At 46.2% G+C, this 24,022-nt stretch overlaps 1 protein-coding gene across 3 annotated transcripts in view; it reads left to right on the top strand.

Annotated features, from left to right (window-relative positions):
- CCNJL (cyclin J like) overlaps positions 1-24,022 on the top strand; it is a 56,396-nt gene that overhangs the window by 5,330 nt on the left and 27,044 nt on the right. The window lies entirely within an intron of this gene.

Here is a 24,022-nt window from a genome sequence, read left to right as displayed (position 1 = left end):
GTTTAAAGACCTCTGCCGTCATCCCATTGCAGTTACAATTTCCAGTCCTTATCACCACCTCTGTTACCTGACACAGTCCAGCCCTGGCCTGCTCTCCTGCCTGTCTCCTACCCCATCCCATTCTGACCTCCTTTCTCTTCCTTGAATAAGTCAAGCTCCTTCATGCCTCAGGGCCGTTGCACGGGCTGTTGTTCCCTCTATCTGGAGTCTCCTTTTCTCTATAACTGTTCCTCTGTGTGCCTCAATCGAATCATCCTGTTTTGTTTTCTATATAGCGTTTAACCAGTATCTGGGATTATTTTCTGTTTGCTTATTATCTTTTCCCCCACACGAGAATGTACGCTCCACAAGAACAAGCCTGTGTTTGTCTTGTTCAGTGCGGGGCCGCAGTGTGCAGAACAGAGCCACCTCTGCAGAATGATGAGACGAGTGAATCTTCTTTAATTTCCTCTTCTGTAAACTGGGGGAAATGTTTTCTAGGAATGTTAGGATTCAGTGAGAGAACCTGAGAGCCGTGTGAGGCACGTGGCGGCTACTTGACAGGTGCTGCGCTTTTCTATGATTTTCCACTTAACGACCGCTCGGGGGGGAGGCCGACAGCCCCTTTTGTGACATGCGTGGTTAGGGTAAGGCTTGGAGTTTGTGACCACAAACTCTGAGGGGTTCACAAGTGTGACAGGGCCTTCGTAAGAAAGGCAGCGTTGGACCTTTGGATGGTGTTGGGGCTGAGGCTGGGAAGGGCAGCAGTGGGCCAGAAGTCACGTGCCTGCTGAGGGGTAGGACACAGGAACTAGACCCCATCAGCAAGATCTTCTACCCAGCCCCGGGAAGGCTTTCTGACTAGTGAATGGGAGGGTGGAACCCTCCTCCCGCCCAAGTTGCTATGGAGAGATGGCTCCCTTTCCTCTCTGTGCGGGCCCCCTTTATCCGGTGCTCAACCTTAAAGCACTCCTATTTATTTATTTATTTTATTGAAGTATAGTTGATTGACAATGTTATGTTAGTTTCCTGTGTACACCAAGTGATTCAGTTTTATATATATATATATATATATATATATATATATATATATATATACTTTTTCGTATTCTCTTCCACTATGGTTTATTACAAGATATTGAGGGACTTCCCTGGTGGTCCAGTGGTTAAGACTCCACACTTCCACTGCAGGGGGTGTGGGTTCAATCCCTGGTCAGGGAACTAACATCCCGCATGCCACGTGGTGCAGCCAAAAAAAAAAAAAAAAAGATAATATAATTCCCTGTGCGCTACACTAGGTCCTTGTTTATCTATTTTATATGTAGTAGTGTGTATATGTTACGCCTGAACTCCTAATTTATCCCTTCCCACCCACCTTTTCCCTTTGGTAACCATAAGTTTGTTTTTTACATCTATGAGTCTGTTTCTCTTTTGTAAATAAGTTAACTTGTATCATATTTTAGATTCCGCACGTAAGTGATATCATATGGTATTTGTCTTTCTCTTTCTGACTTACTTTAGTTAGTGTGATAATCTCTAGGTCCATCCATGTTGCTGCAAATGGCATTATTTCATTCTTTTTAATGGCTGAGTAATATTCCATTGTGTATATGTACCACTTCTTTATCCATTCCTCTGTTGATGGACATTTAGGTTGCTTCCATGTCTTGGCTATTGTAAATAGAGCTGCTGTGAACATTGGGGTGCATATACCCTTTCGGACCATGTTTTTCTCCAGATATATGCCCAGGAGTGGGATTGCTGGGTCATATGGCGACTCTATTTTTCTTTTTTTAAGGAACCTCCATACTGCATACTGTTTTCCTTAGTGGCTGCACCAACTTACATTCCCACCGACAGTGTAGGAGGGTTCCCTTTTATCCATACTCTCTCCAGTATTTATTATTTGTAGACTTTAATGGCAGCCGTTCTGACCAGTATGAGGTAATACCTCATTGTAGTTTTGATTTTCATTTCTCTAATCATTAGCAATGTTGAGCATCTTTTCATGTGCCTGTTGGCCATCTGTATGTCTTCTTTGGAGAAATGTCTGTTTAGGTCTTCTGCCCAATTTTTGATTGGGTTGTTTGTTTTTTTTTGTTATTGAGTTGTATGAACTGTTTGTATATTTTGGAAATTAAGACCTTGTGGGTCACATCGTTTTCAAATATTAAATTACTCCTTTGATCATCCTACCTGGCCTTACTGCTTCTGCTGGAGCAGAGCTCGAGCCCCCCTCCTTTGACTACTTTTCTGCTGGGGCTGGGGGTGCCAGCCAGTACAGGGGAGTCAGGATTCTTCCTCATCACACCTGTGCCCTTGAACTTCTTCACTGAACGTGGGGGGAGGAGCAGATCATGCCCACCATGCTGGTGGTGACAATGAGGCTGTTGGTGATGTTTTTCTAGTAACCAGCTGTATGCCACAAGGAGTGTTCAGATTAGACTGACAGCCACTTTTTTTTTTTTTTTTTTTTGCCAAAAGATGCATCCACCCAAGTTTAAAATTAGCAGGTTCTGGGTACACATGATGAAATTAGGTCATGGGATGGCTGTCAGCTTGAGGGCCAACTTCCTGGTCCTTCAAGCCTCTCTCCCTTCCCCCATGTGTCCTGGCCCCAACCTCATGCTTCTCTCATTGTCCTCGTCACCTGTGTAGTAACTTGTCCTACTCACTAGATTGTGAGCCCCTTGCAGGCATGAGGTATGTGTGATATCTCGGGATTCCCAGACCAGTGTGAGGTGTGGAGGGAGGACAAGGGGTGTCCACCCCCTCACCTGCTGCAGACACAGTCACTGGGAGAGCACAGAATGGAAGGACGAGGCTCAGATGGACTTGCGGGGGCACGTTGAACGGTGGTGCAGGAATGCTTCCCAGGGACCCTCCGTTGGGTCTTGGGCATGTCCCAGGAGGTGCCCCTGGCCTGGCTGGGGCAGCCTGTGTGGGCAGTTGCAGTGCCAGGCACAGGACCGGTGGGAGGCTGCCTCCTGGCCTCCTACAGACTTAGATAGTAGACAGTCTCGTTCTCTCCTTGGATAATGTGGGGGGAGGAGAGGAATAGGGGAGGGGCTAGAAAAGGAATTTCCCACAAGGGCAGATCTACTGACCTGGACCGAAGTCCAGCCTCAGGATCTTAGGAAAAGAACTACAGGTTAAGCCCGGATAATAGAAGTCTAGATCATTCCTCCCACACTTATGTCGGGAAGTTCCATTTTCCTTCCTGAATTTTATGAGCAGCACAATAGATAGAACTTGCTCTGGTCTCCTTTTGACTTATGTCCATTTTTCACATAATTGTCCCTCCAGTTAGGAAGAAGTGCTTATATTAGTGAAGCAAAGAGTGTGTTTAAGGACCCTCATCAATCACTGTGATTTAAGGCTTCTTGGGTATGTGAAAGACTTTCTGAATATAGGGGTTTGGGGGGGGGGTACTTGAGGAAAGAGTACCCCACCGTCCCGAAGACACGTTGACAAGCCCTGCTTGGCATGACCTGGTAGCTTTATCTTCTGGGGCTCTGGGGAGCCCGCGTACCCAAGGCTCGCTTCTCCTCCATCGGGCATTCGTCTTCTCCCAGGATCGGAGTCGCCTGGTACCTTAGGGGTCTTCCCCATCGTCCCAGATTTGAGATCTGCAGAGCAACCAGCCACCAAATGTGTTTTCCCTATTGAAGCCAGCTCCTTGCACACTTAAAGGTCTTTAGCTGTGTGAGACCATGTTTTTTTGAACCAATGGAGTGATAAAGGACATTTTTACTGATTTGGGACTGAATTTATACAAAGACCTAAAACACCAACAACAAAAATGATGCTTAGTGAGGATGATGTTAGTGGCTACTATTTATTGAGCACTTCCCATATTTCAGGCAGTGTGCCAAGCACGCCCCTGTGTATTATCTCACTCCTCATATCTGCCCCGGTGCTGGGATTGACCCCTTGTTATAGATGGAAACTACAAGACTCAGAGGGTGTCAAACACTCTCTTGAGATCAAATCCCTGATTGTCTCAGAGCCTGAACATAAATTTGGGGAGAAAAACATCCATTTTAGCAAAGAATGGAAGTACAAGGCAGGGAACAATTGAGGCTCTGCCCTCCATGATACTGTAGGCTCTGTATTTTAGTTTGTGGTACGATGGCTCTCCAAGAGCTAGGTTCTCCCTAAACCATTCTGAGAAGCCTGACTGCCCGGCCAGGGCCCCCCTTGTTTGGTCCTGGTGGGTCCTGGTGCCTCACCTGTGCATGGTCCTTCTCACCTTGAAGTGATTTGGCCTCTGCTGTTGCCTGCCCTGGGGTGTACTTGGTAGGCTGTTCCTATTCCCCCTGACTGGGGAAAGGGAGAGATGCTGTGGGGCCTTCCTCTCTTGCCCGAACTCTGACAGCTGCATGTGGTAGAATCTCATCCCTCATCTGTCCTTCACCTGGGTTAAAACCGCACCATTTTCTAGTGACCCCTAAAGCTTGCACATTCTTTTATGTCTCTTTTCCAACATCAATACTCTCTTCTCACTCCTCCCCTTAAATTTCTTGAATTTCCCCACTGCAAGGCTGAACATCTGTCTCCTCATAGAAGGTGGTGACCCAGGTCCACACTCAGCCATTTGGCTAGGTCACCTCCTAACTGGTTTTTCTATTCCCTTCTCCTCCCTCTGGGTTTCTACACCCCCAGGGAACAGTTCTTCCCAAATCGTGAGGCACACCCAGATCCACCCATAAGAAGGTGTTCCAGACACTGGGATGTGTCTGCCCAGCTTCCTTCCAGGAATGTGTTACTCAGGCCTTTCAGACCCACATGCTGGTTTTGACAAACCCTTAGGTACTGACATGGTGATGATCCTTAAGTGAGACCCTAAGCAGCCGGCCCTCAGGGCCCCTTCCTGGAGGTAATGGTGAGGCTTTTAGTATGAGCAGGAGTTTCCTGCGTGCATCCTGAAGAGAAGATCTGGGCTGCTCCCAAGGTGTGTGCAAACAGAGGATGGAAGGTGGGTTGAGAAATGGGGTTTGTAGGTGGAATGAGATGTCATTCAAAGTGGCATCTAGCTTGGAGACGCCCTGACTCCACTGCCTCACCTGTGTTCTGTAGGAAGCTGGGGACAAGACTGAATCAGAACTTGGCGTTTTCTCTCGAGTCCTACACGCCTTAGGATAAGGAAGTGTTCAGTGTGCCCTCAACACTCAGCTGAGACTTGGTCTCTGCACCTGATCTGTGGAAGAAGCAGATTATCTTGGAGCCTTCCTTTCATCTATAAACCAGGAGAGTGATCCCTGCCCCCCTGCCTCCCAGGTATCCTGGGAGAAAATGGGTGTCCTCCATCAGTCTCCAGGGCCTCTGGAAGGGTCTTGGTGGGCACCCTGGTTGGTTGGAAAAGCCTGTGCTCCCTAAGTGAGGGGAGGACAGTTAAGGCTTTGGCTTGGCCCTGTGCCCTTGCCCTTGACTTGTTCTTTGTCTTCCTAAACCACATAGCCCCCTGGGTAAAGGGAGTGTAGCCAACAGTTCTCTCTGAGGGAACCTGGCAGAAAGAGGTGACAATTTTGGTCTGTTATTTTCTCTCTCTTTTTTTTTCTCTTTTTTTTTTTTTGGCCATGCCGCCCGACTTGCAGGATCCTAGTTCCTTGACCAGGGATCGAACCCACGCCCCCTGCAGTGGAAACATGGAATCTGTTATAACCCCTGGACTGCCAGGGAAGTCCCTTCATTTTTTTTTAAAGTTATTAAACACACAGAGTGGGATTTTTGTTTGTTTGTTTGTTTGTTTAGGAAACTGCAAAAATAAATACAAGCACACAGAAGAAAGTAAAATTCCCCCCCACAGTCCCACCCCTTGGAAGTAATTTGTTGACATTTTGGTGTAGGTTCTTCGGTTCCTTTGTGTGCCTGTCATCACAATACATTTTTATTTCGGAGTTTTTTTTAGTAAAAATGGAAAATATCTTTTCTCAAAACACTTTGTTGATTTTGTAGTATGTCATGCTCACATTTCCATATCATTCTTCTCCACCCAATTCCTGATTATTGGACTTTAGCAAAAAATTAGAAACGATTGTGTTTATTTAGAATAGACAATATAAGAACATGGTAAAAAGAAAAAAGCCCAGGTTATATGAAAGGGTGGATGGTGAAGGGGCTCTAGTTTTCCTCCCTGAAAGGTACCACTGATCCCAATTTCTCATGAATCCTTCCAGAGTTCTCTGCATGAACAAACCAAGTGTGTGTGTTCTAACACAAGTGGTAGTAGCATTTACACACTTCCCTGTACCATTTGATTTTTTTAAATGTTTACATTTTAATAATTTAAATATTTTTTATGAAACCACCAAACAGAAGCTCCATGACGAGAAGGGATTTTTTTTTGGTCTTTTCTGCTCATTGTAACAATAAAGCTATAGTGTAGATGCTCAATATATTTGTGTTGAATGAATGAACGAAATATTTCTTTTTGGTAATTTTTTTATCCAAATATATACATTTTATTTTATATAAATGTTATCATAGTATATTATAGTTTCATAACAATTTTTTTCTTAACTGCATATACTAAGTAACTTTCTATGTCATTAACTATTCTTCTGCAGTATCATGCGTAATGTTTTATTGTATGGATATACCATGATTTAACTCATTTCTTTGTTGGACACTTAGATGGAGCTGCTTATTCATTTTTTTAATTGAAGTTAATTTATATACAATACAATGTACAGATCTTAAGTGCGTATGCAGTTTTGAGTATACAGTGAGTTTTGACAACGGTATATACTCATGTAACTACCACCATAGTCAAGATACAGAACATTGCCGTCAACCTAGAAAGTTCCCAGGTACCTTTTCTCAGTCACTCACCCCATCACACTCCCAGCCCCAGGCAATCACTGATCTGCTTGTCTGTGTGGATTAGTTTGTGTTTTCCAGAGTGTCATATAAATGGAGTTACATGTATGTGCTCTTTTCTGTCTGCCTTTTTTAGCTTAGAGATTCACTTTTGAGATTCACTTTTGAGAACACTTTTGAGATTCACCTATGTTGTATCTATTAGGAGTTTATTTTTTATTGCTGAGTAATATTCCACAGTATGTATATTACATAATTTGTTCATTCGTCCCCCTCTTGATGGTCTTTTGGGTCATTTCTCCTGTACCATTTGATTTTACACAGCACTGCAGTGGTGATCCTATTCTTCTGTCTGCGAGCGTGCTCATGAGAATAAATGCCTAAAATGGAATTGCTGGTCTTGGGGTGTGATTTTAAGAACTTTGAGTTTCACCAGTTAATAAATTATCAAAAGTTGCACCAGCCTGCACTTGCACCAGTGGTGTGGGAGGGTGTCAGCTTCCCAGTAACTTTGCTAACCCTGGATATTAGCCTTTAAAAAAAAAAAAAAAGTCCATGCTGGGCTTCCCTGGTGGCTCAGCGGTTAAGAATCCACCTGCCAGTGCAGGGGACACGGGTTCAAGCCCTGGTCCGGGAAGATCCCACATGCCGCAGAGCAACTAAGCCCATGTGCCACAACTACTGAGCCTGCGCTCTAGAGCCCGTGAGCCACAACTACTGAAGCCCGTGCGCCTAGAGCCCATGCTCTGCAACAAGAGAAGCCACCTCAGTGAGAAGCCTGCGCACCGCAACGAAGAGCAGCCCCCGCTCACCGCAACTAGAGAAAGCCCACACGCAGCAACGAAGACCCAACGCAGCCAAAAATAAATAAATAAAATAAATAAACTTATTAAAAAAAAAAAAAGTCCATACCATTTCAGTAGGTCAAAATGGTGTCTCTTGGCTGTGTTTAAAAGAATCAGGAACCCAGAATGGGAAAGGCACTAACGGATGGAAAGGAAGGGGTACAGAACTCTGAATACTTTCCAGGATCTGGGGAGGCCCATATGCAGCAGGGAACCAGCCTGAGACCTGTGTGAGGCTGGGTGAGGGCTGCTGACCTTCGGCCCTGGCCAGAAAACGCCCCAGGCTCCCTCTGAGCCCCATTGTTGCAGTGTGTGCTTCCCTCTACCCCCAAGTGGCAGTTACTTGGAAACTTGAATCTTGAGGCGGAATTTGAATTGTCCTGCGGCACTGGCTCCCTTGCAGGTCACTGGAGCAGATGGTACCAGGACCTGGGCCTTCTTTGTGGTAGGGACATCTCCCCTGGTAGCACCAGCTATTTACTTAGTCCGAAAATGGTCATCCAGTGACTTGGGTGGGTGGGTTGGGATGATAAGGAGGAGTGAGGAGGATCATAAGAACAGAGAAAAGCATCAGGAATTGGATGGATTCAGTTATTGTTAAGGAAAACTTGGAGAAAACCTAAATGCCCATCAGAGGGGAATTGGTTTCACTGTGGTTCATGCATACACTAAAATAGGTGGAGTTATCAAATATGATGAGGTAGATAACTTTATGCTTAATAACAATTGATTTCCTGATCCTTGTAAAAAAAAAAATCCAAGTAACTCAGTACTCCTGACTCTTTGGAGTGAACCACTGTGTTTTCCTTTTTGTTATAGAAACTTAAAAAGATACACAAAAGTAGAAAGAAAAGTGGAATGAATCCCCATGTACCCTCTACCCAGCTTCAGTACCTGTTTCATCTTCCCCAGACAGCATGTCATTTCACCCATAAATATCTACTAAGCAATAAAAGCCTCTTTTTTTTTGACATAACAACTATGCCATTATTACAAAACTCACCATCATTCATTAATAATCTATTGCTCAGTCCATAATTCAGTTCTCACAGCTGTCTCAGAAATGGCATTTATAGTTGCATTGTTCAAAATCGCAATCCAGATAAGATCCATGCATTATACTTTTTTAATTGAATGTAAGTTTCTTTAAATTCTGTAGTGCTTTATAATTTTCAAAAGTTTCACATACATGATTTCATATAATCCTGTAATAACCCTTTTTTTAAATCCCCTGCTTCTATATTGTCCCACCCCCTTTCCTTCTCCCCACTGGTAACCACTAGTTTGTTCTCTATATCTGTAAGTCTGCTTCTTTTTTGTTATATTCACTAGTTTGTTGTATTTTTTAGGTTCCACATATGATATCATACAGTATTTGTCTTTCTCTGTCTGACTTATTTCACTTAGTGTAATGCCCTCCAAGTCCAGCCATGTTGCTGCAAACGGCAAAATTTCATTCTTTTTTATGGCTGAGTAGTATTCCGTTGTATATATGTACCACATCTTCTTTATCCATTCATCTGTTGAAGGACACTTAGGTTGCTCCCATACCTTGGCAATTGTAAATAACACTGCTATGAACATGGAGGTACCTGTATCTTTCTGAATTAGTGTTTCTGGTTTGTTTGGGGTTTTTTTCCAGATATATACCCAGGAGTGGAATTGCTGGGTCATATGGTAGTTCTGGTTTTAGTTTTTTGGGAAATCTCATACTGTTCTCCACAGTGGCTGCAGCAATTTGCATTCCCACAAACAATGTAGGTGGGTTCTTTTTTCTCCACATTCTTGCCAACATTTGTTATTTGTGCTCTTTTGATGATGGCCATTCTACAGGTGTGAGGTGATAATCCATCTCGTTGTGGTTTTCATTTACATTTCCCTGATGGTTAGTGATGTTGAGTGTCTTTTCATGTGCTTGTTGGCCATATTCATTTCCTCTTTGGAAAAATGTCTGTTCAGTTCTGCCCATTTTTTAATCGGATTGTTTTGTTTTTTTGATGTTGAGTTGTATGAGCTGTTTATATATGTTGGATATTAACCTCTTATCAGTCATATATCATTTGCAAATATCTTCTATTCAGTAGGTTTTAAAAAATTACTCTTTTATTCTGTAATGGTTTCCCTGTCCCCCAGCTCCTTAAAATTGTTTTTTTCATGCCATTGGGTTTTGGAGAAACCAGGTCATTTGTCCTGAGGGACACCCCCTGTTCTTAATTTGGCCTATTACTTCCTCATGGTATCCTTAACTCGCGTTCACTGTTAACAGTTTGGCTTGGATACTTCCCTACTCTGTGGGACTAGAGTATGTTGCAATCTCCTTGTTCTCTCGTTGGCTGTCAAACATCACTTCCTCAGAGGAACCTTCTCCCACTCCCACACAAGGTCAGTCTGCACCCCTGTGACGTTCTCAGACTACCCTCGATTATTCCTTCAGCACCCAGCATGACTTGTAATTGTACACTTCTTAGTGGGACTGTTCCATTTGGATCTGGCTCCCTCTCTAGACGGCAGGTGCGTGAGAGCAGGCTGGGGCTGTGTTGCCCCAGTTCTGAGCAGAGTAGCCGCAAGCCCCTTGGTGCGTGCTCAACACGGATGCCTGGTCTGGGGTCTGTGCCTTACAGCCCACACACACGTCGCCTTCCTGGACCTCACTGTCTGGTGGGGTAAGTAGCACGGCTGCCAGTAACTCCATCTACTGGGAGAGAAACAACCTCCAAGGGCTTCAGCACTTCGCCAAGGTGTCCCCCATTAAGTGGGGGAGCTGGGACCTTAAAACCTCGCGGTCTGCTGTCCGGAGTCTGACTTTGAAAAAGCAGAGGAGTCACACACAGCCTTGAAGGCAGCGATGTGTCACAGGGACTTCCCCTCAGCGGCGGGGCGACCCTGGGGCGAGTGGTACGCAGCTGTTGGCTCTGAGTGGAAATCTCTTGTTGGTCTCTTCTTTTGTGTTAACTTTCTGTTTTGAAGTATTATCAAACTTAGCAGAGTTGCCAGCACAGTACACAATTGTAAACACTTCAACACATTTGCCTTATCATCCCCTTTTTCCTGTCAGGCGGTTTTTTTCCCCTCTTGGACCAAGATGCAGACATAATATTCCATTATCCCTTAATATTTCAGGGTTTATTTTGCATGGTTACTTTTAAGATGGGCCATAAAGCGGTTTCTGGGGGAACTTGTGTCAAACCACTAGCGACACCTTCCCAGGTAGGAATCCTCCCTGGAAGCCTGTTTCGGGTGAAGGGGATTCAACATTTGGATCAGGAGGGAGGAAGCCAGGTGGCCACAGGTGGCCTGGCCGTGAATCTGGGAAGGCAGAGTTCTGGCTCATTTCCTTGGACCATCCCCGTGGCTTGTTGGCAGACGGCTTCTCCATTAGGCAGTCATTTACTGAACCCCGTGTATGACCTGCAGACCCTAAGAGGCTCTACCAGGAAATACCACAGCCCCAAGCCCCACTCCGGTCCTGGGGGTTGGGGGCGGGGGTGCGGTGTTCTTAGCACAGCTGAGGATAATCATCTCAAACCACTTCTGGCCATTCTATTTGTTAATGGTAGTAATAGCCAGTGAAATGTAGCAAGGCTATTCCCCGTTAATGGGCACTTGTTGTGTGCTTGACGTAAGTTCCCTCCTGTTATCTAAATCCTCCGGCAACCCCCTCTGGTAAGTACTAAATTATCCTCATTTTATCCCCACTTTACAGATGAGCCTGCCAAAGTTTAGAGAGTGAGATAACTTACCCAAGGTCATACAGCAGGTAGATGGCAGAGCCAAGATTTGAACCCAGGCAACCTGGCTCCAAAGACTCTTAACCACTGTACCAGCCGTGACACCCCATTGCCTAGGGATGTGTGAAGAGCCTCCAAGACAAGGTGAGATGTGGAGGAAGTTCATCTACCAGGGCTCAGGGCCGCGTGTGATAGTCACACATCAGTGACCTGCCAGGGGCGGTCTGGTGAGTAGGGGAGGAGGGGGAGATGGGCCGGGAGCATTGGCTCTGGGATGCAGGTCTCCGTAGATGTTTACACTTATCCTGAGACACACGGAGAGCTGTGAGGAGCGAGGGCTGAATCACTGGAAAATGACCTTGGCCTTGGAGACCTGGGTGTTGGTAATGATCCAAGGAGATGGCTTCTGAACCAGGGCAGGAAGTGGGGAGACTTGAGAGTTTTAGGAAATAGGGTCAAAAGGACCAGTTAACAAACAGTGAAAGATTTCATGTTTCTTACTTGTTGGGACAAAGAGATTTTCCATAGCTGAGGGATTGGCCTTTTTCACGGTGAACAGTGTTCTTAGAAAGCTCCTTCCAGCAATTGCTAGTTTCTGTGTAATCTTTCAAGACTCCCACTGCCCTCTAAATTAAGGGAGTAGGTGTTTATTGGGCACAGTGTGCCAGACATTGTTGAATGTTTGTTGCACATTATCTTATTGGATAATTAAAGTTGCCTTAATGTCCTGACCAAGCAAGGCACTAGTAGTTCTTGCACATCGGCGCAGGTTCATTCTTGCATTCAACACATGTTTTTTAGCAGCCGACCACATGCCACACACTGCTAGCTACTGGGGATATAAGTGATGAACAAAACAAAATTGTCTGTCTTCACGGAGCTTATAGTCAAGCACCAGGCTCACATGAAGTGCTTGTAAAGCATATTTAGGTGCCCAACTCCATCCCAGGAAGTCTGATTCAGTAAGTCAGGAAATGGGGAATGTAATAGATTCCTAGGGCTGCCTCAAACTGGGTGACTTAAAACAACAGAAATTTATTCCCTCACAGTTCTAGAGGCCCGAAGTTTGAAATCAAGGTGTCTGCAGGGCCGTGACCCCTCCAAAGGCTCGCAGGGAGGATCCTTCCTTGTTTCTTCCAACATCTGGTGGTTGCCGGCCATCCTTGGCGTTCCTTGGCGTGTAGCTGCATCCCTCCATTCTCTGCTTCCATCCTCACCTGGCCCTCTACGTGTGTCTGTCTTTGCCTAGTCTTCCCTCTGTATGTTTGTGCATCTCTGTTTTCTCTTCGTATAAGGACACCAGTCATTGGATTAGGCTCTATACTAATCCAACATGACCTCATTTTAACCTGATTGCATGTGTAAAGACTGTTTCCAAATAAGGTCACATTCTGAGGTTTCGGTGGACGTGAATCTGGGTGAAACGCTATCCAACGCAGTAGCGGGGGGCAGCCTCCATGTTTCAGTAGATCCCCAGGAGATTCCAGAGCCTGTGATCAACGGACCACAGTTGCAGAAACGCAGGTCAGCAAGGGACCGGAGTCCCAGCTGGAGTGACTGGGGGTTAGTGGTGGTGGTTCCCCTAACTGACTCATTTTGGGCTGCACAGTAGGGTCCGGGTGCCCAGGAGAATCCATCAGAATGAATCTGGAAATTGGGGAGGGGAGCTGGAAGTGTGGAGTGAAGAGCTTTTGAGGCCGCAGCTTAGGAACGGTGACCCAAAGGCACGGGAGGAGAGAGTCAAGGGTTGGACCTGTTGCAGAGAACCACCGTAGAAGGGGGCACATCATGACCCCTACCCCTAGGTGATGGAGGGTGTGGGAGAATGAGGGGCACCCCCAGTCGAGAAGGTGTGGGACGTGGTCATATCAGGAAGCTGCTGAATGGAAGAACTCTGGGGGCATTTAATAGAAAGGTTGTGGGTGTTTTCGGTTCTGGGAATGAGGAGGTGTGTTTGGAGCTGGCCTTCCTGCCATTTGCAGAGTTCAGGGGGCCCGTGAGAGATGGGGTGGCTGGGGGTGACCTTTCTCTCTGCTGGAAGGAAGCTGCAGGCCAGATATCAGCAGGAGAGGATGTCACCGGCATTGTTGGCTTCATGTACTGCAAGCCACCCTCTCGAGAATGTTGAAATAATGTTCCCGCAGAGAAGTTGATTCTTTACGGAAAACGTCTCCTCGGGGTTTATGGAGCAATCGGGGCGAGAGGGGAAGGGAGGGTGAGTGATCCTCCGGCTTTGCAGGGCCTCCCAGGTCTGTGGTGTGTCCTCCTGAGGCCTCTGAAGAACCAACCCACCCCCTCCCCTCTCTTTTTCCCTTTCACTTTGCAAGTCTCCACTTCCTGTTGGTCACCTTGGTTACCCGTGGTGTTTCTTCACGTCTTGCGGCTCTTTGTTCTCAGGCCGACTGAACCCCTGGAGCTGTTTCCCAAGCCGCTGGCCCAGAGCCCGGAGGCCCAGCCTCCCTCGGGAGGTAGCCGTTGGCAGCAGGGAGGATGAGCACGGTGGGAAGCACGGGAGGAGATCCAGAGTGGTTTTCTTTCAGCGGCTGGTGTGGGAGAGCAGCAGCTCAGCCATGCTCTGCACCTTGGGCCGTATGAAGCAGTTGTCACACTCAAAGCAATGTCACACCCCGGGCTCGGCCAGCTCCTCTGATGTCCAAGCCAGGATTTGCCACTAACCTGGAATGTGGCCTTGGCCACTGAACTTCTGTGCCTCAGTCTCCTGGGTACTATTGTTAGTGGCAGTACCTCTGCCTGGGCCCATGTCAAGAGGGTGGGTGTTGGGATGGAGAGCCTAAATTGGGTTAAATTGCCGGAGGTATCTGTGTGCAGAGAAACGGTGTCAGAAGGGCATATATCGACACTCATACATACTCACAGTTATCTCCTGGTGGAGAGATTGCTGGTGATTTAAATTTTATTTGTATTCATCGTATTTTCTAAAATTTCTGTAGTGATGAGATATAATCAGTTAACTATAGCATTACTTTGGAAGGAAAACACAAACGTGAACTATCCCATGGGGACCCCAAAACATAGTGTTAAGATCATGGAGTCAGAAAGCCCAGATTCAGATCCGTCCTTTATTAACTAGGTGGCCTTCAGCAGGTTACTTAGCCTCTCTGAGCCATCCTTGTCTGGAATACTGGAATGCTGATGGTCCCCATCTTGTGGGCCTGGTGGAGGATGAGAGGACAAAATGCATGGGATGCAGTGTCTGGCAAATGACGTATAAGCTTTCAAATTATAAATATGATACATATATATAAAATGGTATGTATAATATACATACATATAAGCTTTCAAATTATAAATATGATACATACATATTTTCAAATTATAAATATGATACATTCATCATAATGAGCAAGTCCAGATACCCATGAAGACCAGAGGGGAGGTATAAAACTCAGGGAGCTGAATTCCAGGGGAAAGAGAAAGCTCTGTCCTTGCCTTGGGGTGACATGTGCCTCAGTCTATCCAGTAGCAACAGAGGGTAACCAAGGAGGAACCAGGTCTGTGGTTTACGGAGAACTGGGAGCTGCCAAAGTTATAAATATATACATATATATATATATATATATATATATAAGAGATGGGACAGGGGCAGGAGATTTAATCTTGGGCCCGGTCCCTGGACTCCTCAAGGCAGGGCACCCAGCACTTGGCTGCCCGGGGCTTTGTGAGTAGTTGGAATTGCTCAACTAGATGAATAGTTGTATTCAACCTAAGATCAGGAGCAACTCATTTTTTCTTACCTTTTCATTTCAAGTATTTGCGGTTCCCCAAATTTGGAGATTTGGGTAAGTATTGAGTATCTCTTTTGTGTCAGGCGCTGGGGCCACAGAGCCGAACAAGATGAATGCAGTCCCTGCCCTCGTGATGCCCAGTCAGGGGTGAAGAAGATGGTGCTTGGATGGGTGGAGGGAGGGAGAGATGGATGGATGGATGGAAAGTCCTGGATGCTCGGAGACTGACAGGGGCATGACCAGGGAACACTTTTCAGAAGTGACTTTTAAGCAGAGATCGGAAGAAAGAGTGGGTTAACAGTCAATTAGAAAGTAACAGTGCAGGACACCGAGGGGTCAAATGAAGACTTCCCTTTCTCCCCTAATATGAGAAACCAGGGGTGACTGGCTGAACTTTCACAGTGCACAAGACCTTCATAGCCCTCTGAGGTTAGCCTTAAAATGCCGGCAGAGGCTGTGTGTGAGGGGCACACACTGAATTTTCTTCCCCATCTCTCCTGCAACAGTGGTGGGCTGGGGTCCTGACTATGGGCTCAGGGTCTGTTGAAGTGCACTTGGGGCTGGCCTTGCCCACGCTCCCACGCACATCTGAGCCCAGCACAGGTGCGGAGGGTTTGCCTATCTCTGCCAAGGTCAGCGCCTCTGTGCTGGGGGGAGGGGAGGGGGAAGCATGGAATCCTTCAAAGCCTCTACAGGCGGCCCTGCTGCCTCTGTGTGTAGCTCGGTTTGGGGCTTCATGTGGGTCATGATTCACTTGTCCCTGGCCTCTCTTGGAGCCCCGCACCTCTCAGGTAGTCCTCTTTCTGCTTTGACAGCCTCAGGCAGAGCTCTTAGGCAGCAAGGAAAGTGTTTCCAAAGGACTCAAGCCTGTCTTGACACCCACCGCCTTCCTCTCCCCCAAAATGACACCTCTGGTATCCCTGGGGTTTCCCACTCGGGGGCCGTTCCCCCACCCCGTTGGTTACCCCAGGGAAAGGTGCAGGACCAGGTAAGGGAGACTTGGGGGAGGAGGTTAGAGAAGGCCCCAGGTGGAGGGAAGATCCCCCAGTTGGTGTTTGCTTGGGTCGCACCTGTGTTCATGACAGAACACTCCATTCATTCATTCATACATTCATGCACTCATTCAACAGATATTCATTCACGCTAACTGTGTGCTGGGTACCAGGGGTACAACCAAGACCTGGAAAGAGGTGGCTCCCTCCCTCCCGGAGATCACATTGTGGGTGGTAGGGGCAGGGGGGGCGGCAGATGAACACTTGAGTCAGCAGTAACTGCTGATTGTAGGGATGCTGCAGCAGAGGCGGGTCAAGAAAGGCCTCTCAGACGACACCCGAGGGAAGACAGGAGATACAGCCCGAATGTCCAGAATCGGGGTCTGCTTAAGTCACAGCACAACCTCACAGTGAAACTCCAGGCAGCCATTGAAACCACAGATTCCTGTGAAAGGGACGTGCTTGTAGATGAGGGTCCTCTGCTCTGTGAAAGTTTGCACAGAGAAACATCCAAAGAATCCATGTGAAGCTCAGTAGTACTTCTCGCTGCACCAGGGATTATCAGTGATATTTGTTATTCTTTTTTACTTTAGAAAATTTATCAGTGAGCACATAATTTATAATTAGTAAAAAGAAGAAACAAAGAAAAACACTACTTCTGGGTAGTGCCTTGGTGGGGTCTTTGCATCTTGCGAGGATGAAGTGGGATGTTTAGCCCGGCGCTGGCAGGGGGGATGCTGTTATTAAAGAGCTGATTGTGTCAAAGCGACGATGCAGGGTTGCCAGGGAATCCTCGGGGATGAGGTTTGAGCTGGGCCTTAATACAGTGGGTGTCTAGTCCCTCTCTCCGTTTTCTTCAAACTGGAAACACAGTAATGGAAATAATAAAGCGAATGGGTTTTCTTTTACAGTGAATGTTTTTTAAAAATCTGGGCAGTGCTGAAAAGCGTGAAAGTAAAAATCATGCGGGATCCCAGCCCTCTGAGATGACCACTGTAACATTTTGGTGTACATCTAAATAGTTTTTTTCCTAGTCCGCTGTTATTATTTTTAAAAATACGGTAAACTACTGAGATAACAAGAGCAGGGTTTTTTTGAAGGTGGATCCCCCTGCGTTCACCCTATCACGGCCATCTGTCCCTGTGCTCCCGCCTCTAGATGTACCTGAGGCACAGGTGCTCTCCCGTCTGGCTCAGGTGATAAAGAGCCAGAACTGGGGAGGGAGAGTTTCAGGAAGCTTCTGCCCGCCCCTCCGCCCCTCCGCCCCTCCCCTCAGTGCCCTCCCCGCAGCTTTTGTGCCGGCCACACTGATGCTGCCCCTGGCCCCAGCTCGAGCAAAGTCACCCTGCCTGACTGGTTCCTGCCCCCTTTCCGCCCGCGCCAGCTGCTGCGTGCCTGCCAAGTGCCTGCCTAATCCCGGAGAGCTTCCCGAGCCGCCTCTCAGCAGGCTGCTCTTTGGTTTCTGGAATCCAGGCCGCTCAGCACTCAGCGGAGGGTCTGGCTTCATGCACCCGGAGCTGACTTAGGTCAAGAGTGCTTGGGGAGGAATGCGATCCTTAGAGCAAAGCCCTTGTAATGAATGCCTTTCCCCGCTAATTGGGTTAGGGGAGTAATCGGCTGGACTCTCAACTCAACAGGGTAGGCATGCTGGCATCCCGCATTGTTGTTCATTTGCCAAAGAATCGCCCTGCTCTGAGGTGCAGGAGAAAAGCAGAGGCTCAGAGCTCCTAATTCCCTTTGGTTCCGGGGCTCTGCAGAGCACGTGGAGTGGGCAGGCTTCCTTTTCTGCACAGACCCCCAGGCCCAGCTATAACCCCTCAGGTAGAATGTCTCGTTCCACCGTACAAAGCAGCTTCCTTTGAGAGCCCGACAGAGGCAGATAAGCTCAACTTACCTGAGATTTGATTGCCCAGTTTGAGGGAAAGGCCACTGACGCTTGCTTGAGTGCTGTTAAGTGCCAGATGCTTTACATTATGGCACTGTGACCCCCGTTTTTTGCATGAGGACACGGGTTCAGAATTCACATGCCCAAGGTTAGTAAATAGTGGAGGTGAGACTCCACCCCAGAACTGCCTAACTTTACAATCTGTGCCAAGTAGCTCCCCCATATATGGCAGGGATGGGTGTATTTGGAACAGGGAGGGATGTCCTTGTATTCATTCTTTTTTTTTTTTTTAATTGACTTTGTTTTTTAGGGCAGTTTTCGGTTCACAGCAGTACTGAACGGAGGGTACAGAGATTCCCCATGTACCCCTGCAGCCCCCTGACACACGCACAGCCTCCTTCACTATCAACAACCCCCCTAGAGGGGTCCATTGGTTACAGTCAATGAACCTACATGGACACATTATTGTCACCCAAAGTCCACAGTTTACATTGGGGTTCACTCTTGGTGTTGCACATTCTGTGAGTTTGGACATGTATCCATCATTATAGTATCATACAGAGTAGTTTCACTGCCCTAAAAATCCTCTGTGCTCCCCTATTCATCTCTCCCCCACCGAACCCCTGGCTACCACTGATCTTTGTTCATTCTCTCCGTAGTTTTTCCTTTTCTAGAATGTCATATAGTTGGAGTCATAGTATGCAGCCTTTTCAGATTGACTTCTTTCACTTAGTAATATGCATGTAAGTTTCCTCCATGACTTTTGACGGCTATTCATGCCTTTTTGCTCATGCAGATATTTTTTTTGAGCACCTGCCCCTGTGCCAGGCTCTGGGCACTGGGCAGATGGTATCGGCAAGATGGACCTGGCGCCTGCTCTCTGAAGCTAGTGTTTAGCAGGAAAAGACACATAAATAAGTAAATACCTGGCCGTGAAGAACAGCGTGCTAAGAGAGAAGACAAGGGGCACCTGATTTGGAATGATGAAGGGTCAGAGAAAGCCTCTCTCAGGAAGTGACCTTTAAACCTGAGTCTGAGGGAGGAGCAGAAATGGGGAAGCATCGCAGGCATCTGTTCTAGTTTTCAGAAGCCTGCCCACCCTTGAGACCAGCCTTTTCCAGGAAGCCCTACCTGCTAACTCCTTCCGGAGCTATTGTTGCCTGTTCCGAAGGTCCATAGCTTTTTCTTTTATGCACCGATGTCTTTCTGTGAGAATCTGCTCGAGCCAGTGGGCCCTTTTCGAGGGGAGTGTTCAGAGGAAAGACCTACAGCATATTGCTTTGAGTTTCTCTTGACACAAGGGAAAATCCAGAGGGAGGGAGTGAAGCTTGGCTGGGTTGAGCTGAGCCGGGAGGGAAGTCAGGACATTGCATATCTGACTTATTGTGTTTGGGGCCTTTGAACCGCCTTGATGAGGGCAGCTCGGCCTGGGCCAAAGGTCACTTGGCTAATTTCCTGCAGCTGCTGCCTATGGAACACCAAGGATCTGTGACTGCTTGCTTCTTGTCAAGAGCCGTAGAGCCCTCTGCTTAGAGGAAATGCCCAAGTAGGCTGCAAGCTTGTGGAGGCTGCTGGAGGGTGGGGAGAGGGCCCTGTCGTGGAGGGGCTGCAGCCGCATGTTGGCTGCTGATACCAGCTGTCTGGCTGTAGCCCAGGACGAGCCTGGCTGAGAGATCTTCCTGCATCGCTGCTCCGCCCATGTCAGTGCCCTGCTCTAAACCCTTCGCTGGCTCCCCATTGCCCTCGGGGCAGGCCGGATATCTTAGCAGGACATACAGGCTGGGAGCCTGCCCACCCTCGCAGCCTGCTTTGTTCAAGCATACCCTCCCTCTCCTGCTGTTCCAAGGGCTCCAGATTCCCCAGACGGGACCCCAGTGTGGCCTTGCAGGTGCTGTTTTTCCTGCTGAGCTTCCTTTCCTTCCCGCTTCTTCAACAGGTTAATTCCTAGACATCCTTCCAGAATTTGGCTAGACGGGTCTCTTCTCCTTGAAGTCCCCGTGGAGGACCTGCTACTCTACACAGATAGCCGCACCTTGCTCTGGGCCCCCGGGTGGTTGGTGTTCATCACTGCAGTCCCTCCCTTCCTGTTCCCCTCCCTTCCTTCACTCCTTCACCGTATAGTTTCGGGCAGCCGACCGTGTTCTCATCACACCAGGGTGGTGGCAAAACAAACATGAGCAAGAGCAGACCCAGACCCCCGCCTTCAAGGAGCAGCATGAATCCATCAAACAATGAAGATGAATAATACACAGAGAAGTCAGATCTTTTCCATAAAGAAGTTAAGATTTTCTCCATGATTGAAAAAGTCTACAAATCATAAATGCTGGAGAGGATGTGGAGAAAAGGGAACCCTCCTACACTTGGTGGGTATGTAAAGTGGTGCAGCCACTATGGAAAACAGTATGGAGGTTCCTTAAAAAACTAAAAATATAATTGCCGTATGATCCAGCAATCCCACTCCTGAGCATATATCCAGAAAAGACAAAAGCTCTAACTCGAAAATGTATATGCTCCCGAGTGTTCATAACAGCACTATTTACAATAGCCAAGACATGGAAGCAACCCAAGTGTCCACTGACAGATGAATGGATAAAGAAGATGTGGTACATATATACAGTGGAATATTACTCAGCCGTAAACAAGTATGAAATAATGCCATTTGCAGCAACATGGATGGACTGACCTAGAGATTATCATATTAAGTGAAGTGAGTCAGGTAGAGAAAGACAAATGTGTGATATCACTTATATGTGGAATCTAAAAAATAACGCAAATGAATTTATTTATAAAACAGAAACAGACTCACCAACATAGAAAACAAACTTATGGTTACCAAAGGGGAAGAGAGGGAGGTGGATAAATCAGGAGTATGGGATTAATAGATGCGTACTACTACATATAAAATAGATAAACAGTAAGGATTGTTTACTGTATAGTACAGGAGACTATATTCAATATCTTGTGATAACCTATAGTGGAAAAGAATCTGAAAAAAAAATATATTAACTGAATCACTTTGCTGTACACCTGAAACTAACAAAATATTGTGAATCAACTATACTTCAATTAAAAAATTGTTTATTAAAAAAAAGATTTTCTCCATGATTTAAAAAAAATAAAAGGTTGAGAAAAAGGATACATTAAAATTCTTCTAGTCTCAGATCTAATATTGCTAGTTAGTTAAGCCCTGGGGTTTGTAGGACTTTGTCAAACTCAGTTTCTTCATGTGTAATGTTAGGAACAGGAAATAATTGATTCAGGCTTTGGGCATCTTCCTTGAGCACAGCTCTGGGGCCACTGAGAGAGCTGTGTTGTGGACTCAAGGCTCTGGGGGAATAAGCCAGATTTCATCCCAGCATGAAATCTCCACCAGGCTTCGCTTTCAGAGGGCAGACCTCCCCTCCCTCAGGGAAGACGAGGAGCTTTCCCAGAGTCCACAGCTTTCCTCGGTAGTGTTGATCATGGTTTGGAATTCTGCAGTTGCCTTATTCTTTGATGGCCATCTCTTTCTAACTGGGCCATAAACTCCATGAGAGTGGATGATGTGTCCATCTTATTTTTTTGTAACAGCTTTATTGAGATATAAGTCACACCATAAAATTCACCCTTTTGAAGTATACATTCAGTTGCTTTTAAGGTATTCACAGAGTTGTGCAACCATCCACACTATCTAATTTCAGAACATTTTCATCGTCCCTGAAAGAAACCCCATATCCATTGGCAGGTCCCCCCGCCACTAACCTCCCCAACTGCCCCCAGCTCCCAGCAGCCGCTAACCTGCTTTCTGTTTGTATGGATTTGTTACCGAAAGGGGGGCCCCTTCCAGGGCCCGAGAGTGGGCTCTTGTCTAACGCTCGGAAATGAATTGTCCGAGGAGACGCGTATCCTTACAGGGCAAAAGACTTTATTGGGAAGGGGCGCCCGGACAGAGAACAGCAGAATAAGGGAGCCCAGGAGAACTGCTGTGCCACGTGGCTCACATCCTCAGGTTTTATGGTGATGGGGTTAGCTTTCCAGGCTGTCTCTGGCCAGTCATCTTGCTTGTGCCCATGTTTGGTCTGACTAGGGTCCTTCCTGATGGCGTGTGCATCTCTCAGCCAAGATGGATTCCAGCGTGAGGGTTTCTGGGAGGTTGGCAGGACATATTATGGGCCGGCGTCTCCTCCCTCCTTTCGGCCCCTCCCGAATTCTCCTGGTTAGTTTTCAGCGGCAGTGTGCCTTATCGGGACCTCCTGTTGTGAGACAACTCGTGCAAGTGGTTATTATTGTGCCTGGCTGAGGCAGGCAGTTTTGGTCAACAGATTTTCCTATACTGGACATTCTATATAAAGGGAATCATAGGATATGTGGCCTTTTATGACTGGATTTTTTTCACCTAACATAATGTTTTCAAGGTTCATCCATGTTGTAACACATATCAGTATTTCATTCGTTTTTGTGGCCTAATAATATTCCATGGGATGGACAGACCATATTTTTCCATTCATCAGTTGATGGACATTTGGGTTGTTTCCATTTGGGGGCTATTATGAATAATGCCGCTATCAACATTCCAGTACAAGTTTTTGTGTGGTCCTGTGTTTCCATCTCTTGGGTATACACCAAGGATTGGAATTACTGGGTCATGTGGTAACTCTGTGTTTCACATTTTGAGCAGCTGCCAGATCGTTTTCCACAGTGGCTGCACTATTTTACTTTTCCACCAGCAGTGTAATGAGGCTTCCAATTTGTTCCATTTTGTCCACATTCTCACTAACACTTGTTTATTTTCTGTTTTGGTTTTGGTTTTTATAATAGCCATTCTAATGGATGTGAGGTGGTATCTGATTGTGCTTTTGATTTGCATTTTCCTAATGATTAGTAATGTGAGAATCTTTTCATGTGCTTATTGGCAATGTCTATATCTTCTGTGAAGAAATATCTATTCAGTCCTTTGCCCATTTTTAAATTGGGTTGTTTGTCTTTTTATTGCTGAGTTCTGAGTTCTTTATATATTCTGAATTAGAGTCTCTTGTTGATATATGATTTCCAAACATTTTCTCCCATCCCGTGGTTTGTCTTTTCACTTTCTTGATGGTATCTTTTGAAAGTTTTAAATTTTGAAGTCTAATTTATGCCTTTTTTTCTTTTTTTGTTCCTTCTGTCTTGGATGTCAGATCAAAGAAGCCATTGCCTAATCTAAAGTCATGAAGATTTGCTCCTGTGTTTTCTCCAAGAGTTTTATAGTTTTAATCTTACATTTAGGTCTGTGTCTATCTCATTCCAGATTGTACCTCCTGTACCTAGAATAATGCCTGATGTATAGGAGGTACTTGATACTGAGTGAAATGAATGAATTGATATCTCTTGAATGAGTGAATGAACAGATATCTTCTCGTCGCAGAGCTGTTGCTATTTAAGTAAAGCCCCAGGGTTAAGAGAGGGCATTAGATGGAGGACGGACACCAATTTGTTTTAATCTCCTCCCCCAGTGAACCTGCCCTTAGTGAGCTCTTACAATTCCCTTTCTGCCAGCTTTTCTTTTCCTGTTTTTCCTCACTTTTGTTTCCCTATTTGACAAAATGTTGCTAAGACATTTCCTAAATAAATTGTGTCTGGTCTACTTTGGTTAAATTGTAAATATGGTAGATACACAAGAAAAATTTTTCCGTCATAAAAATCTTGGTTGGGTGACATTTCTCTTGTTGGTTTTATTGTGTTAGACTAAATAAATTCAGGTGACATGGCAGTGTATGAATTACAAAGGAAAAGTCACCTCCTAGTGGGACATTTGATGTCTAGAACTTACTTTTAGAAAAAAGTGTGTATGTCTGCAGAGAGAGAAAATGTAAAATGTCAACAACTAATGAATCTGGGTGAAGGCTATTTGGGAGTTCTTTGTACTGTTATTTTAACAACTTTTTTACAGTGAATTTTTTCAAAATAGGTGCTTCACATCCATTTTTCATTTAATCCTCAGCTGTTGAGGAAGAAATGAAGGTGAAGGCAGGCTGACCAAGGTCCGTCAAACTGGTTGAGTAGAAGA

The sequence above is a fragment of the Balaenoptera ricei genome, chromosome 3 (genome assembly GCF_028023285.1).
Source record: "Balaenoptera ricei isolate mBalRic1 chromosome 3, mBalRic1.hap2, whole genome shotgun sequence".
NCBI lineage: Eukaryota > Metazoa > Chordata > Mammalia > Artiodactyla > Balaenopteridae > Balaenoptera > Balaenoptera ricei.
Note: the sequence above shows the minus strand (reverse complement) of the source record. Positions and strands in the feature narration are given on the sequence as shown.